Here is a 9152-nt window from a genome sequence, read left to right on the forward strand (position 1 = left end):
TAAGATGAGATCAAGTGGTAAACTTGAAGAAATGTTTAGTTTCATATGTTATAATCAATATTTTAATTCATTTTAATTGTCCAATGTTATTAGTCCACAGTCGATAGTCCACAGTTAACAGTCCAATAATTCATATATAGTTTAATATATAATATTCGAATTAATTAATACGTATCGTGACCCGTGTACATGTCTCAGACTCGATCACAACTCAAAGTATATATATTATTGTAGAATCAACCTCAACCCTGTATAGCTAACTCACACATTACTGCATATACAGTGTCTATGGTTATTCCAAATAATATATACAGATGCGTCGATATGATATGTCAAAACCTTGTATACGTGTTCCGACATTTAAAGTGCGTAAAATAAATAACAGAAATTAAATGACGATAAATAAAGTGCGTAAAGTAAATAACAGAAATTAAATGACGATAAATAAAATTGCGATAATTAAATTGCGATAAATAAAATGCGATAAATAAAATGTAATCAGTTAGCTAGGAACAGTTAGCTGGAAACAGTTAGCGTGGATTCTTAACAAAAAAAATTTCATTGTTAATTCGTTTGTTTCTAACAAATTTTATTTTGTCAAATGTTTTTCTTCATTATGCCACTTGTTAGATTCTGATAAGTCAAAATCCAAATATAAAATTGAATGAAAATGGTTATTCTGTGATGAGCGGATTCGTACTTCTGTGGTTGTAAGTAGGATAGTAAATGACTGTTGAATCAGATTCGAAGAATGTACAGTGTAACTTATTAATGTGAAATCTAAATATTCCTCGGGTATTACCTACCCATTAAAATATTTTCAACATTAACAGTTTGTACAAAAGAATTTTTAATTACAATCTTTATGAAAATATACTTACATATATATTTTCTTCAGATTTAATCATGGGTTTAATGAATTAATATGATATTAATCTCATTTGCTTTTCGGTTTGAGCTAGAATAGCTAATGTTTAAGACTTTAGAGATTACATAATTGCCATGTTCCGTGAAGATAAATGATATAGAACGATTCGTAGAACGAAAATTAATCGATGTAGAACAAGGTGTAAAACGAAGATTATGCTCGAGGTACAGAATGAGATGTTGAGGCATGGATTATTGATGGTACTGGTGCTGGTACTGATGGTACTATTGGTGCCAGCGATGTTGTTGAAGCTGGTAAATTTTGCACCATATTCTCCCAGTTGTTTACTTGAGCGCGAAGTTCGCTAACTTCTTCTATTATTCCGGGATGATTGTCGGTCGGAACGAGCGGATGAATAAGGTTTAGAATTGTGGATAGAATATAATCGTGTCGAACTACTCTGGAAATGAGGCTGAAAATGGTGTTTCGGATAGATTCGTCGGTAAGTGCTTCAGGTTCTTCGCCAAGAGGGCAATTTGGTTGGTGGAAAGGATCACCTTAATCGCGTCTCCATTGATTAAGTCGACTACGAACCGATCAGATGAATTGGGGATGGCTGATTGGTTGATTCCTTCTGGTGACACTGCTTTTGGAGCTTAGGTGAACATCCATGTCGAAATAGCTGTCAGAATAACTATCGGAATAGCTATCGGAATCTGAGGGACTCGAACTGGTTGAGGGATTCATCTCATACGATCAGATGAAGGATTTTCGATAAGAAATAGATTATAGGATGTAGATTAGTACCCTGCAATACATAATTTACATATGCATATATAATACTAAAATCCCATAAGTTACGGAGGAATCTACGGAAGCTGTCAAGCCAAGGTAACAATAACAGATACGCTAATATATGAATTTATCTATACACTGTCTATGCAATAGAGGCAGTAAGACATGTCTAGACTAAGAATGATGAGCAGGTAATTCCCTAAGGATGAAAAGCAGATGATTTCCAACTAGAAATGATAAGCAAAACTTTTGACATGCAGACACGGTCGAAGTCCAGACTCACTAATGCATCTAAACAACTATCAGTTAGACACACTAATGCAAGACCTGGTTCGCTAAGACCACCGCTCTGATACCAACTCTAATGACTCGTCTTAATCCATCTGGACGAATACATTACATTTGGTTACATCGCGAGGTACTTGACCTCTATATGATACATTTTACAAACATTGCATTCGTTTTTAAAAGACAAACTTTCATTACATCAAAAGTTGACGGCATGCATACCATTTCATAATATATCCAACTATAATTGACTTAATAATAATCTCGATAAACTCAATGACTCGAATGCAACGTCTTTTTAAATATGTCATGAATGACTCCAAGTAATATCTCTAAAATGAGCAAATGCACAGCGGAAGATTTCTTTCATACCTGAGAATAAACATGCTTTAAAGTGTCAATCAAAAGGTTGGTGAGTTCATTAGTTTAACATAAATAATAATTTCCATCATTTTAATAGACCACAAGATACTCATAATTAGAAAACAATCTGTGCAGGTCTATTCCTGCTGTAAAATCATTCATATGAAGAACACCGGAACCTTTTAAACAACTCACCAACGGTAGCTAATGCATAGTGCAATGACAAAATTATCTCACCGTGGCAGTTAATACAATATAATTCTTACAACGGGGGCTAATGCGTACGCAATGCAAAATCATCCCTCCGAGGGTAGCTAAAATGGGGGCTAATGCGTACGCAATGCAAAATCATCCCTCCGTTACCAACTACAAAGTCGACTATAATACAATACAATACAATACATTGGTAGCTAACGCGTAGTGCAATGACGAAATCATCTCACCGATGGTAGTTAAAATGGTAGCTAACGCGTAGTGCAATGACGAAATCATCTCACCGTTACAAACTCCTAAATCGAACCTTTGAATCCAAATAATTCTATCATAGAATGTAGTTTTTGAATATTTGTGTCTATTTCATCAATCATTTATAAAAGCAGTTCATGTATTCTCAGTTCAAAAATATATCTCAAAAGCATTTAGGAAACAGTTATAAAACAGCGCATGTATTCTCAGTCCCAAAAAAGTAAAGAGTAAAAGGGAATCAAATGAACTCACATATTGTATTTTGTAGTAAAAATACATATTACGACATTGAACAATTGTAGGGTTGGCCTCGGATTCACGAACCTATATCATTTTTATATCCATTAAAACATATAATCGTAATAGAACAAGTTTATATATATTATTATTAATAATATACTAGTTATCTCATATGTTATATAGATGTAGATAAATTTAATATATTTAGTTTATATATTTTATATAGCTAATATAACAATTTATTTTAGGGTTTATACATGATAAAAATATATATTTATCTATATAATGTTAATATATAGTTATATGAGATGTTAATATCGTTATAGTATATGTACTAAATATATTTTGTATAAAAATATTTATTTGTTAAAAATGATAGTTTTTATATTAATGAGTTACTAATAATAATAACTTGATTAATAATGATAATACCAATAATAATAATGATATCGTTAATAATGATAATAATAATTCTAAACATGTTAATAATAATAACACACATATTAGTAATGATATTAATTTTAGTAATAACAATATATATCATCATTGTAATTATAATCGTATTAATAATAAATTATATTTACTACTTGTATTAGTAATAATAATAATAATAATAATAATAATAATAATAATAATAATAATAATAATAATAATAATAATATTAATAATTGTAATAATTATAATACTTATGCATGTGATAATAATAATAATCTTTATAACACTAATAATAACAATAATAACAACACTAACAATAATAATAATAATAATAATAATAATAATAATAATAATAATAATAATAATAATAATAATAATAATAATAATAATAATAATAATAATAATAATAATAATAATAAAATGATAATAATAATAAAAATAATAAAAAGCTACCTTTAATAGTTTTCTAAAAAAAAAACACGCCCGGGCTCGAACCCGCGACCACCCGCTCACCCAACCACTCCCTAAACCATCCTGCTATGATTGTTTTTCTGTTTTAATCCCATTCCCCTAGTATATAACCCATGTAACGAAAAGTTCTTCTTCTTCATCAAAACATTCGACCAGAGATATATTCTAACTCCAGTTAAAGTTTGATTTATCATTTAAACTTTAATAGAAACAACAGTATTTGAAATTAACAGACGTAATTTAAAAGGAAAAAAAATAAACGTACAGCAGAAGCTGTAACTGTAGCAACAAAATAATATGAACTCGAATCTGGGTTTTTAATTCTAGACATTTTTAGACGATGATTATAAAATGAAAAGTGTTAGGAATCCTTCATTGAATCCCTTTGAATCATTAGTTTCAACTGAAATAACCCCTACGACTTCAATTTGGTTGAAGAACATTTGTTTGACTTCTTGAAACAAAAGTTTGACTCGAAAAATCCGAATTGAATACTTGAAATTGAAGCTTGTAACTTTACAGGAAGTTTGAAAAGAAGATTTCTAATGGAACTGAATTATTATATTTTAAAGTAACACTCGAATTCAATGATTTTATAAAAACATAGAAGAACAGGGGTATCGCCTCTATTTTCTGTGTTTTTAATTTCCAATCTCGAATTTTCAGTAGTGTGTAGCATATATATTGATAGATATCATCTAATGGAAACTTAATAAAGATATTGGGATCGAGTTGTCTGTACTGTAACGCGATTTGGACTGGTAACGATCTTTGGACAGAAAATTCAAGCAGAATATATAAAGTAAATAAACAGATAGATAATTCCTACAATTTGTACAATCAATATAGTTAATTAATGCTTTTTAAAGATATAAACAAAAATCATATACAGTTCTTGATAGATATGTATAACAAGATCGTACCAGTTATTGATTTCCTTTTATAATTTATGTAATTAAATTAATATTAATGATAAAAATATATTAATTATAATAATAATGATAATTACATAATAATAATAAATAATAATGATATTAAAAAGAATAAAATAATAATACTAATATTATTAGTGATAATAATAATAAATTGTATAATTTTCTAATAATAATAATAATTCATAATATTAATAATAACATTAATACTTCTTTTAATAATATATTAATAACAATAATTTTTAATAATAAGAATGAAATAATTTTAGTAATAATAATATTAATAATGATATTAATAATAATAGTAATAAAGATAATCATCATATGACAATAAATATAATAATGATGATAAATAAGATATTTATTAATGGTGATCATAATATTAGTAGTAACAATATATATATATATATATTTTATATTTCATATTTATATATTATAATGATACTAATTTTGATATTTAATATTAAAAATATTAATATTATTATAACAACTGATAATTTAAATTTAATATGTTAATTTTACATATTAAAATTTTATAATACATATTAACTATATATTTTATATGACAACATTTATTGAATATCTAATATTTATAAATTTTATATATTATCCTATACATATGATAAGGATTTTACATAGAAATCATATATATTTTTCTATAGATTCATTTTAAATTTCACTAAACTATGTTGTATCTTATTTTATCTATTTAATTCTAATATTTAAATATTATTTTATAATTTCAATTTATTATATATACTTACATTTATATATATATTAGACCCACCCTACTCTAGTTAATGGACCATTAAATTAGCCCAACTTTAATGGATTTATGATCCATTAAGATGTAGGACAAAAACCCATTAAGATGAGCCAACATACTAGCATTTTTGTTAGCCATTACTACACTTGTTGCATGGGATCCCAACAACAAGCACTACCTTTTTACCACCACCATCCAAAACGCAAAAGGTTGTCCCCCCTTGTCCCCCATGATGCCTACGGTTTGGAGACACCCACCACCACCACACCACTATAAATATCAAGCCTCATTCTTCATTGCACACTTCATATTCTCATTTTTACACACACTTGCTCTCTAATTTTTTCTCTCTAGTCTTTCTCACACTAAAATTGTAAGTTTTAAATTTTCTTCTTCTTCTTCTTTTCATAATCACGACATCATCATCATCTTAAGATCAAGCTTTTTAGCTTTTTGATCTTGTTATACCTTGTAGATTCAAACTTTGATTTGAATCCTTCAAGAACATGAAAGATTCAAGCTTTCTAGCTTTAAATCTTCATTACTTTGTTGGATCTAAGTTTTCTAGCTTATGATCTCCTTATTTTTGTTAAAAGATCAAAACTTGTGTTTATGATCTTCATGAAACTTGAAGATCTAACCTTTTGCTTTAAAGATCTTCAAGAACATAAAAGATTCAAGCTTTCTAGCTTTGGATCTTCATTACTTTGATGGATCTAAGCTTTATAGCTTAAGATCACTTTATTTTTGTTAAAAGATCAAAACTTGTGTTTATGATCTTCATGAAACTTGAAGATCTAGCTTCTTGCTTTAAAGATCTTCAAGAACAAAAAAGATTCAAGCTTTCTAGCTTTGAAATCTCATAATTATTGTTAAGAGATCCAAACTTTCTATCTTAGGTTTTCATTACTTTGTTTGATCTAAGTTATGTGACTTAAGGTCTGCTTGATTTGAATCAAAGTTTGTAGCTTTAATCTTGAATAGAACTTGTATTTGTGTTAAGACTAAGAACATGATGTAACCTTGGTTCATCATCCTTCTAAAACTTGTAAGTGAGTTGTATTTCTTCTTAGTCTTGACATTATGTGTTGATGGTTGAAACTTGGTCAAAGGGATGCTAAAACATCAAGAGTTGTACACTTGAGGCTTATACACATCAAGGATGAGAACCGTGATGAGCATCAAACACCAAGAAACCCACCGGAGCACTTGTTTACTGTTTTTTAGGGTCTGATCAGACTCCTAGGGCTTCTATAAAGTTGATTTAAAGATATTTCGGTTTGATTAGAGGACTTTTCGTTTAAGACTCGCCTAAATCCGATATACATTTTAGGATTTATAGCCTTTCGAAAATCACTACGCCTTTGTAACTACGTGCTGAAATTTCTGACCTACTCGCGCTTGAACCGTCACCACGGTCAAATGACATTGATTTAAGATCTGAAAATTGGAAAGCGGTAAAAGGACTCATATACGGAGCCTTGGCCACTGGCCGCGCGTCTTTTCAGTTTGTATAGGGGTCGTAGCAGCTGATTGAATTCAGCCTTTTGGTTAGACCTCTATTCTTGTTGAAAACTTACTTTATCTTTTACGAATGAAGATGATGATGATGATGATGATGATGATGATACTTAAGACTTAATTTATTCACTTTTAAACCTTTTGGGACAATTTACTGACCTAGTAACCATTGAGTTAGGTTGAGGACCTTTTGGATCGACCAACTTACTCGTTTGGACCGACTTACTACTTGCTTACATTTTTGCATCAATTTTACCGCACATTCACTGTGAGTTATAGCTCCCTTTTTTACTTTAACTATTTTTGGGACTGAGAATAATTTTATGTTTTACATACTAGACACAAGTACTTTAACTTTATATATGTGTGGGTGATATAACGGCACAAAGGTTCCCCTTAGCACGGTAACGTTTAGTCATTGATTTATGAACCGGTGAACGCGAATCTTAGATATGGATCCATAGGTTTGACATCCCCACTCGGGCTAGTCGCTCTAGCATTTAACGGGTGTTTAATACTTCGAGAACATACGCACTCGCCAAGTGTACTTTTAGGGGTGATATATTATTTTACGTTAAGTTAGTTACCGGGTGCCCACGGATAAGCCTATACTTTATCATACGGATTTGAGATACTATTTTGAATACGAAAGCTCGTGGTCTACATTACATTGTTGTTTACAATCAAACTATAGCTCACCAACATTCGTGTTGACATTTTAAAGCATGTATTTCTCAGGTGCTTAGACGTTGTTGCTTCTGCTATTAGACTTGCTGTTATAGTCTTGGGGTTATAGACTTGCTGTTACAGACTTGCTGTGTTAGACTTCCGCTGCATTGTTTAGAGATGTCTCAATCATGGAAATTTTACTTTGCATTCACAACTTTTGTTACATTTGAACAATGGCTTTGTAATGACCTTTGTGTCACGTACTTATGTTAATGTTTTCTATTCGTAGAAACACGTTATCTTTTGTAAAATATTTGACGTCAGTAAAGACGTTATCTTTTCATGAATGCAAAACTTGTTTTTAAACAGCATATAGTGTTGTAACCGTGTAATGATCCCGTTGTTGATGATCCGTACACGTTGATTTTATACGGGGCGTCACATTTGGTATCAGAGCATTGGTTGTAGGGAATTAGGTTGCATTAGTGTGTCTTGACCGAGTCCAGTAGGATTCACTATTAGGACTAATCTACAACTTTCTCGTTTACTTGTTTTTGTGAAACTGATGCATGCTACTATTATATATTACTGCATGTTTCTGCTAATTACTACTGCATGCTACTGGTTACCCGATACTACTGCATGACACTACTATCTACTACAGTTTTGTGTACTGCATTAGACTACCTAGGTTATTGTTGATGCTGTTTCTTACTACATGTCTGCTATCCGTTGTACCGACTTGAAAATTTTATCTTTCCTAGTTCAGATGTTTTTCTGAACCCTTTTCCCACTCCTCTAACCCTAAGAACTAGTAATGTAATCCACCTGTTACTACCGTTCCAGAGATCGAAATATTACTTCACGCAATCTAGGAAGAGTACCCCTCGGGTTACACGCCCACTAAAGTTGATCCTCGGAGAAGGAGATATGTGAGGACTTGTCGGAGTAACCGCACCTTGCCCCACTCCCCGAGCTCACCCTAATTAGCCATGTACAACGTATGAACATTAGAAGGTTGTTCAGTTTCCGCAAGTTGATCCGTATCCCGTACGCTTTCATGACCGTCACTTATCCCTTTCATTCTTTAACACTACTCGACGATCTAACGACACTTCTGGACTTAGGTCCCAAACACTCTTAGGCATTGGAGAAGTCGGGAAGGCATCTCCTTTCACAAGGTCATAGTGTCTTCCACTGATGCTCAGCCATACCCAAAGACTTGGGAGTCACCTCAAGACATATCGTATTACTACTTGCTACACGTACAACTCAACACGAGACCCAGATTGAATTTCTAGAAGGGAACCTAATGACATTACCTGAACCCGAACATTTT

This window comes from Rutidosis leptorrhynchoides, chromosome 3 (genome assembly GCF_046630445.1).
Source record: "Rutidosis leptorrhynchoides isolate AG116_Rl617_1_P2 chromosome 3, CSIRO_AGI_Rlap_v1, whole genome shotgun sequence".
NCBI lineage: Eukaryota > Viridiplantae > Streptophyta > Magnoliopsida > Asterales > Asteraceae > Rutidosis > Rutidosis leptorrhynchoides.